At 36.7% G+C, this 9,596-nt stretch overlaps 1 protein-coding gene across 1 annotated transcript in view; it reads left to right on the top strand.

Annotated features, from left to right (window-relative positions):
• Positions 1-9,596, top strand: part of MGST1 (microsomal glutathione S-transferase 1) — a 718,478-nt gene that overhangs the window by 120,095 nt on the left and 588,787 nt on the right. The gene's annotated exons all lie outside the window — the stretch shown is intronic.

The raw sequence follows: 9,596 nt of genomic DNA, 5'->3' as shown, positions 1-9,596 counted from the left end.
TTGCTACTACGTTACACAGATTTAGATTTGGAAGGGACCTCGGTGTTACCTATTACATTCTCATTTTAACCGATGAAATAGGAATTTGAGTAACTTTCTCATAGTCACACAGAAGCAGTAAAGGACTAGCCTCAGATGCAGAAAAGACCGTACTTCTGGATATAGCTTATGTGACTGAGTAGTCAAATATGGTTAACCTTTTAGTGCTCCAGAATTCTCTGTAAGACTAAAATAAGACAAATTGACAATCTATCCATAGGAGTTTACGCACGGGGAGTCCTCTTAATCATTCCCCCCAGTTCCACAATGAAATCACAACCCTAGGGCTGGGGGCTGGGGATGGAAAAATCATATAATTGATAATTATTAAGCTCAAATTCCTATGTTATATTTGAGAAATTCCATTTTGAACCCAAGGTCACATTTCTAATAAATCTCAGTTAAGTCCAAAGTTACCTTACCTTCTGAGAGCTTACTGCATTCTGAATCTAATATTAGCTTTCCTTCCTAGCCTTGATATGTGCCATGTTATTTCTAAAAAAGCGCAATTTGTGAACTGTTCTACAGGAGACTTCCTTCCAAGATGACTGAATATTATAAATGATTAATTGTAGGAATTATAGATGTATAGCCTGATGAACAGAAGACTTAGGGGTGATGTGATTTTTATTCAGATATCTGAAGGTATATCATGTGAAGACATTGCCTTGCTACAGAGAAGCAATGAGTGGAAGTCAAAGGAATTTTAGTTTGACATAAGGAAGAACATCCCAACATTTAGAGTTGTCCAAAAGTGGATTTGGCCATTTTAGGAGGTAGTTGGCTTCCTTTAATTGGAAATCTTCATGGCAAAGTCCGGGTGTATGATGTAATTGTGTTCTTCACCCTTTTTCCCCCCTATTGTACTTTTGCTTTGATAAGCATTTGGAGTCTGAAAAAAAGCTAGAGGAAATAATGAAAAACCGGGTAGAGCCAGTTTCTGTTACCACTTTTTTCCATCCTTTTCAGTCTGATCATACTACAGTGGCTTCTCATTGTTGCCTGGATTACATCTAAAATCCCCTCTTTGGCTTTCAAAGCCCTTCATAACCTGGTCCTTTTATTATGTTTTTGTTTTTTGTCAATTGATTTTATTTCCAGTCATGTTACTGAAGCTACTGTCTAAATTGGTTTCTTTCCTGATTCTCTGGGATTTTTTTTTTTGTTACTCTAAGATTTTCTGCCAGTTACATGTTAACAATTTTTAACATTAGCTTTTTCAAATTTTGAGTTCTTAATTCCTTTCCTTCCTCTCCTACCCCCTCCCCTTAAGATAGCATGCAATTTGATGTAGGTTATATGTGCAATTACGCAACAAAAATTCCATACTAGACATGTAGTGAAAGAAAACAAACCAAAAATCAAAACAAAATTTAAAAAAATAGCATGCTTCCATCAACACTCAAATTCTGTCCGTTCTTTCTTTGGAGGTGAATAGCATTTTTTCTTTTTGAAAATAGTTATTTAGTTTTAGTTTTCAACATTTACTTCTATAAGACTTCGAGTTCTAAATTTTCTCCCCCTATCTTTCCTCCCTCCTCCCCATGATGGTATGGAACCTGATATAGATTATACATGTGCTATCATAGTAAACACATTTCCTCATTAGTCACATTGTAAAGAATTAGAGAAAAACCACAAGAAAGAAGAAACAAAAGAAAGTATGCTTCAGTTTCCATAGTTCTTCCTCTGGATTTTCCATCATTAGTCTTGGAATTGTCTTAAATCCTTGCGTTGCTGAGAAGAGCTAAGTCGATCAGAGTGGGTCATTGTACAGAGTTGTTGCTGTGTACAATATTCTGGTTCTGCTCACTTTACTCAGCATCAGTTCATGCAAGTCTTTCATATACCACAACTTGTTCAACCATTCCCCAATTGATGGACATTCCTTCAATTTCCAATTCTTGGCCACCACAAAAAGAGCTGCTGTTACTATTTTTGTATATGTGAGTCCTTTTCCCATTTTTATGATCTCTTTGGGATACAGACCTGAAAGTGGTATTGCTGCCTTAAAGGGTGTATACCCTTTAGTAATAGTTCCAAATTGCTCTCCAGAATGTTTGGATCAGTTAACAACTTCACCAACAATGTATCAGTGTTCCAATTTGCCCACATCCTCTCCAGCACCTATAATTTCCTTTTCTTTCATACTAGCCAATCTGATAGGTGTTATGTGGTACCTCAGAATTGCTTTAATTTGTATTTCTCTAAACAACACTGATTTAGAACATTTTTTCATATGACTATAGATAGCTTTAATTTCAACCTCTGAAAACTGCCTGTTCATATCTTTTGACCATTTATCAATTGAGGAATGAATTGTATTCTTATAATTTGATTTAGTTCTCTATATATTTGAGAAATGAGGCTTTTATCAGAAACACTAAAAATTGTTTCCCAGCTTTCTGCTTCCCTTCTAATCTTGGTTGCATTGCCTTTGTTTATGCAAAACCTTTTTAATTTAATGTCATCACCATCCATTTTAACATTTCATAATGTTCTCTCTTTTTTGGTCATAAATTCTTCCATTCTTCATAGATCTGACAGGTAGACTATTCCTTGTTCTCCTAATTTGCTTATAATGTCATCCTTTATATCTAAATTGTGTACCCATTTTGACTTTATCTTGGTATGGGGTGTAAGATGTTGGTCTGTGGCTAGTTTCTGCCAAACTGTTTTCTAATCTTCCCAGTAATTTTTGTCATAGTAAGTTCTTGTCCCAAAAGCTGGAATCATTGCATATATCAAACACTGTATTAATATGATCATTGCTGGATATTGTGTACCTAATCTGTTCCACTGATCCACCACTCTCATGACTAGTACTTAAGTTTAATGATTGCTGATGGCTAGACCATTTTCCTTCACATTTTACCCTCATTAATTCCCTTGATATTCTTGACCTTTTGTTCTTCCAGATGAATTTTATTATTTTTCTTAGCTCTGTAAAATAATTTTTTGATAGTTTGATTGACATTACACTGAATAAGTAAATTAGGTAGAATGATCACTTTTATTATATTGGCTATCTATAAACAATATTTTTCCAGTTCATATCTGACTTTATTAATGTGAAAAATGTTTTTTAATTGTGTTCATATATTTCCTGGTTTTGTCTTGACAGGTAGACTCCCAAGTATTTTGTATTGTCTGCAGTTATTTTAAATGGAATTTCTCTTTCTATCTCTTGCTGCTGGGCTTCATGGGTAAAATGTTAATGATTTATGTGGATTTATTTTATATCTTGAACTTTGCTAAAGTTAGTAATTATTTCAACTAATTTTTTTTGTAGGTTATCCAGGATTCCCCAACATAACATCTGCAAAAGTTTTGTTTCTTCATTGCCTAATCTAATTCCTTCAATTTCTTTTTCTTCTCTTATTGCTATAGCTATTAAATAATAATGGTGATAATGAGCATTCTTTTTTACCTCTGATCTTACTGGGAAGGCTTCTAGTTTATACCATTACAGAAAATGCTTGCTGATAGTTTTAGATAAATACTCCTTATCATTTCAAGGAAAGCTCCATTTATTCCTATGCTTTTTAGTATTGTATTGAGTGTTATATTTTGTTAAAAACTTTTTCTGCATCCATTGAGGTAACAGTAAGATGTCTGTTGATTTTGTTATTGATATGGTCACTTGTATTCATGGTTTTCTGTGGTCCTTTCTAATCAGTCTTCTTGCACTTTATTTTCCTCCATAAATTCTACAATCTAGTGACACCGGTCTCTTTGCCCATAATACTCTGTCTCCCAACAGTACAGTTTTATTGGCTGTACTTCATGCCTGAAATGCTCTCCCTCCTCATCTCTGCTTCTTGCCTTCTCTCCCTTCAATTGTTTCCTTCAACTGGCAAATAAAATCCCATCTTCTAAAAAAGAGGATCCTATTTCTCATCTCCCTTAATGCTAATGCCTCCCCTCTGAGATTATTTCCATTTTGTCTTGTCTATTATAGTTCACACATAGTTGTCTGCATTTTATCTTCCTCATAGATTGTGAGCTTCTTGAGGGCAAAGACTTTTTTGCCTTTCTTTGAATACCCAGCACTTAGTATGGTCTTTGTCACATAATAAGTGATTAGAAAATTCTTGCTTACTTAAACTTATTTGTCAGACTTCTTTCCAGATTTCTCAGTCAATAATTTCCAAGGCTCTTAGTTGCCTTGTTTGGTAAAGTCATGTATAATAGTTTCCAATCCATATTTATAAAGTTTGTATGAATGTGGTTTAAGAAAAAGAAATTTACAATGAATTAAAAGCAACTGACAACCCAGTTGATAGTGCTAAGCTTAGTGTCAGAGAGAACTGAGTTCAGATTTGACCTCAAACACTTACTGACTCTGTGACCCTGGGAAAGTCACTTAACCTTTCTATGCCTCAGTTTTCTCAACTATAAAATAGTGGTGGTAATAGCACCTACCTCACAGGATTATAAGGATCTAATGAGTTAATATTTATAAAAAAGCACATAGTAAAGTAGATGGCACATAGTAGGTGCTATATAAATGCTTATTCTCTGTCCACTCCCCCAATCACTCTCTCCAAATTCCCTCTTTTTCTTTTTTTATGATAACTTCAGATGAGCTCTGCCCCTAACTAGCCATGCAGTCTTAGGCAAGTCACCACTTTTCTGGATTCACAGGTTCTCCTTTGTAAAATCAAGTATTAGACTACACTGCCTTCTAATACTGACTTTTCTATTCCTTATCTGGAACATGCCATTGTGCTCATTGTTGTATGCCTGTGAAATCTGGACAGTATACCAGCCCCATGCCAGAAAACTGAATCACTTCCATTTGAATTATCTTGGGAAGATTCTGAAGATCACCTGGCAGGATAAGGTTCCAGACACTGAGGTCCTTACTTGAACTAAACTGCCAAACATTCAAACTTTCCTTCAGAGAGCGCAACTCCAATGGGCTGGCCACATTGTTCGAAAGCAAAATATATGCTAGCCAAAAATACTATTTTATGGAGAACTCACACAGGACAAGTGTTCACATGGTGGTCAGAAGAAGCAATATAAGGATACTCTCAAGGTCTCTCTTAAGAACTTTGGATTTGATTGTGTGACTTGGGAGACACTGGCACAGGACCACTCAGCATGGCAGTCCCACATCAGAGAAGGTGCTGTGCTCTATAAGCAAAGCAGAATTGAAGCAGCTCAAAGGAGACACAGGATGCACAGATTTAGAGTAGCCACCCCAAATGTTCACATGGAGTATTTGTGCTTGACCTGTGGTAGAGCATTCTGAGCTCGTATCGGTCTGATTAGTCACAGTCAGACACAATGAAACTTGACTCTAGCACAGTGATGTCATTTTGGTCCTTTTCAAGATGAAGGACAATAACCAATCAATTTGGAAAATGGAAATAGTTGGATAAAGCATTTATTTATTAAGTGCTCTTGAATGCCAGATACTGTGCTAATCTCTGGGCATACACATAGAAGCAAAAGGTCCCTGCCCTCAAGAAACTTACCTTCTAATGGAGGAAGCCAAAATAAAGAGGAGGGCTGGAAAGCAATTCAAGAATATGGGGAGAAATGGTTTTATGGGGCAAGGTTGCTGGGGTAGTCTGAAGAGTGAGGGGTAGAGCTGCAAGTGAAATGAGCATGACCTGGGCATCTGATGAAATATAGTGGTCCAGACCAAGGACTCACCACTAGAACTCTTACTAAACACATCACCTTCCCCTCAGTAATTGTTCAAGCCCCCAACCACAGCCAGAATCATATTTCAGCAGATGACCTTACTTTTTACTCTTGAGAAAGTCAAAGCCAAGCCACCTGATGTGAGCTTTATTGTCTTCATATGCACCCTAAAACCTAACTCAAATCATTCCCTTTAGCTCTGATTTTGACTGTATTTTGGCATCATGCTTTAGTGTCTATCTTACCCTAGAACTTCCCTCAAGTCTCCTTATCCTGAGAATATCCTGAGAAAATGAGCTCTCCCTGTGGCCTCACCATGAAACATAACTTTGCTGTGTATGCCACTTAGTGACTGCCTCCTGGGACCCCCATTTTGGGGACAGGCTCAGTCTAGCTCACCTTCTTTCCCCACCTGGTTTTGCCTCTGGTTTTCTAGTAGCTGTCCCCTACCATTTCCCTTTTCATTTGTTGTTATCTTTCTCCCATTAGAATTTAACCTCCTTCAGTGAAGAGACTGTCTTTTGCTTGTGTTTTTATCCCCAGAGGTTAGCATACTACCTGACACATAAGTATGTGCTTAACCTGTGCTTGTTGCCATACTTTGCCTGTTGCCCTCAAATATCCAATCATGTGAACGTGAGTTCCTCAGGGAGACAGTTTATACCTAGCTAGACTTTCCAATACTGAATGCACTTCTGAATTGCTGATTAATTTATGGAATTATGAAATGGGGCAGTCATGCCTGGTTCTTTGGGTACTTGCCAGCAAAGACTACAATGGCAGTAGGAAGTAAGACTGCAATCGTACTTTTAGAAAGGCAGAGAGGGTGGCCAGGGCAAATGGAACAGAATCAGAGACAAGTGGCAGAAGGTGGGAAAGGGCAGGGGGATAAAGTGGTGGAGGAAGGCAGGCAACATGAGGAAGAAAACAGGAGGGGAAAAAATCACAGAGAATAACTCATGTAATCATGAATCAGAATTGGGAGCACTTGGCACCATAGACCCAGATGGAAATGGAGGAGTGCTCAGCTATGGGGTGGAGGACAGAGTTTGAGGTGTTACTTTCACAGAGTTTTGGTTTTGGGGGCACAGATTAACTTTTATGCATGCCACCTTGAGGTTAGTTCATTAACACACATCCTCTCAAAGTTGTCAATCAAATTTTAAAGTTAGCATGTCAAAGTTATCAGTAACATCGGATGTTCTGCTGGTCTTAATGTGGATATCTAGAGCTCATCTAGGTTTTATATATCATGGAACCAAAAGTGCCTTACAGCAAAGCCTAGATGCTTCCTCTGATTTAGCACATATTCTCAGGATGTGATTTTTGGTTAATTTATGATACAGTTTGCAAATTATGCTCCATTGACCTTCAGGACAGTCTACATGTGACTTAAAGCTTCCTCTTTACAGTCTTACTTCCTGATATTTTTACTTATATTGGCTACTTTTGAACTTACTTTGCTGACTTATAAGGGAATGGAGTGACAAACAGACCAGAATAAGATACAATTTTAACACAACTTATGTCCTCCAACACTTAGCTGAAACTTACCAACATAGCCATATTTCCATCATCTTTAAACAACCATCATTAGACAATGATATATGTATTCTCTCTCTCTCTCTCCCTCTCTCCCTCCCTCTCTCTCTCTCTCTCTCTCTCTCTCTGTATGTATAGGGAATATTATACATGTATATTGTATATAATATTACATAGAAAAAAGGGGGAGACTTTATATATATCATTATCTAATAAAGCTTGCTTAAGAATGGGGGAGATCTAGTTGTGCTTGTTGGTGAAAAGTAGTTGAAAAGCCAGGGAATAATGAAATTGAAAACTAGTGAGAAGGAGGATGACTGAAAAGGCCTGGTACTGGTGACTTGAAGACAGAAGAGTAGGTTTGGAATAGATGCTGTAGAGATGGTGATATAGAGGGTCAATCAGGGAAGAGAGAAAGGATTAGTGTGCATACTAATTTCAATTTCAATTTTAATTTTTTAAAAGAGGTTCAAGTTGCCATTAGATAACAAACTTGTAGTGGATTTAGTCAACATAGTTGTATAGTTTTATCTAGTGGGCATTAACAGCTCTGAGTGCTGAATGGGAGAAGGGAAAGTGAATATATACATAATGAGAGAGAGAGGGAGACAGACACAGAGAGACAGAGACAAAGGGATCCAGTTTAGAAATAAATATGCACTTTATGAAACAAATACATTTTTAAGAAAACTAATGGATATGCATAGAAGGAGATTTTATCTTAATTAGGTGGCTAAATATTTTTCTGAAGTCAATGTTAATGTGCTAACATGCATATTACCAAAGACTAACAATCAGTGGAGAGAAAAATTAACATTTCACACTTGCAGTTTTCTTCTCTCTCTCTCTCTCTCTCTCTCTTTCTCTCTTTATATGTATGTGTGTGTGTGTATAAACTTATACGTGTATGTTCAGTAAACTCTAAAAGAAGATAAACTTCTTGAGGATATGACATTTCATTTCTTCTCTTTGTATCTCAAGCACTTGGAACCATGCTTACTATATAATATGTATGTAATAAGTATTGCTGAATTGATACTGAAACATGATGAATCATTCATCCCTCCAAAAGCCTTCTCTTGAATATTATACTTGTTTGAGCTACTACTACATTTCTACCTTTCCTTTCATCCAAATCCTTCATTGCTTTATTACTCTTTTACTTTTTACAAAATCCATTGTTGGAAGGTTACTTCTGGGCTCCATTTATCTTTTCTTAGTATTACTGGTGATTTTTTATTTTTTGTATGTTTGCCTTGCCTTTTTAACATGATACCCTGCTTCTTCCACCCCACTCCCAGAATCCTTTTCCTTCTTTTATCCCTCGAAAGAAGACCATCCCAAGGTGGTGTTGTCTCTTTACAATTTTCCATAATGACTCATCTACTTCCACACCTTTTAACTAGCACTTCTTTGTGACTAACTCCCAAGTTTACATTTCCAACTCTTCTTTACCTCCAGACTTGTTTTTGCAGTTGCCTACTAGAGATCTCCCAAGCAGAGGGTCTACTTCTACCTCTGACTCACTGTTCAAAATAAACTGTTTATCTTTCTCTGAATATTAACCCTAACCCTCTATCTCACATAGTGAGTATGATGATCACATTGTGATATATTTAATGTTTCCAGGCTGTCTACAAACCCAGTTTAGGTTATCTATCCCCTGAGTCAATAATCCCACAGGGATATCTTGTATTGGAACTATGGGATCCAGGATGATTTGGACTAGTTTTCCTAGTCCTGCTAATAAACAACGCTAACTTAGAACTGCATTGCTATTCTGTGGGGTCCTTAATACTAGTTTTGTTTTTTTTTATCCTTTATTCAGATAGAAAAAAAGTTATATTCCACCATTAGTGACATTTCATTTGTAGTACTGTGTCATACTTCAGCTAAATAATGTAAGGAAAAATAGTCCTTTTCCAGGTTTGTGTATGATTATGCACAATAATAACAATTAGAATTTATATACCACTTTAAAGGTTTGCAAAATGCCTGTAATATCTCATTTGATCTGCACAATAACCTAGTGAGGTAGGAACTATTATCATCCCTGCTTTACAGATGAAGAAAATAGGCTAAGTAACTTGCCCAGAGTCAAACAGCTAGTTAGTCAGGATTCAAACCCAGGTCCTTTCCGAGTCCACATCCAGTCATCTTAATCTATATCTCTGGAGGAGAGAGTGACTTTGGTGACTTTGCACAGCCTTCTCTCACTTAAATTCAATTCACTTGCAAGCCATGACATTACCTTCCTCACGTCATGGTCCTCTTCAAGAATGATGGACAAACCAACAATGAAGGAATAAACCCTAGATATCTTAGAAAGAAAAAAAAATTCAAGCAAGAATTTTTTT

Source organism: Notamacropus eugenii, chromosome 3 (genome assembly GCF_028372415.1).
Source record: "Notamacropus eugenii isolate mMacEug1 chromosome 3, mMacEug1.pri_v2, whole genome shotgun sequence".
NCBI classification, from domain to species: domain Eukaryota; kingdom Metazoa; phylum Chordata; class Mammalia; order Diprotodontia; family Macropodidae; genus Notamacropus; species Notamacropus eugenii.
The sequence above is the reverse complement of the archived record's forward strand: the minus strand, read 5'-3'. Positions and strand labels throughout refer to the sequence as shown.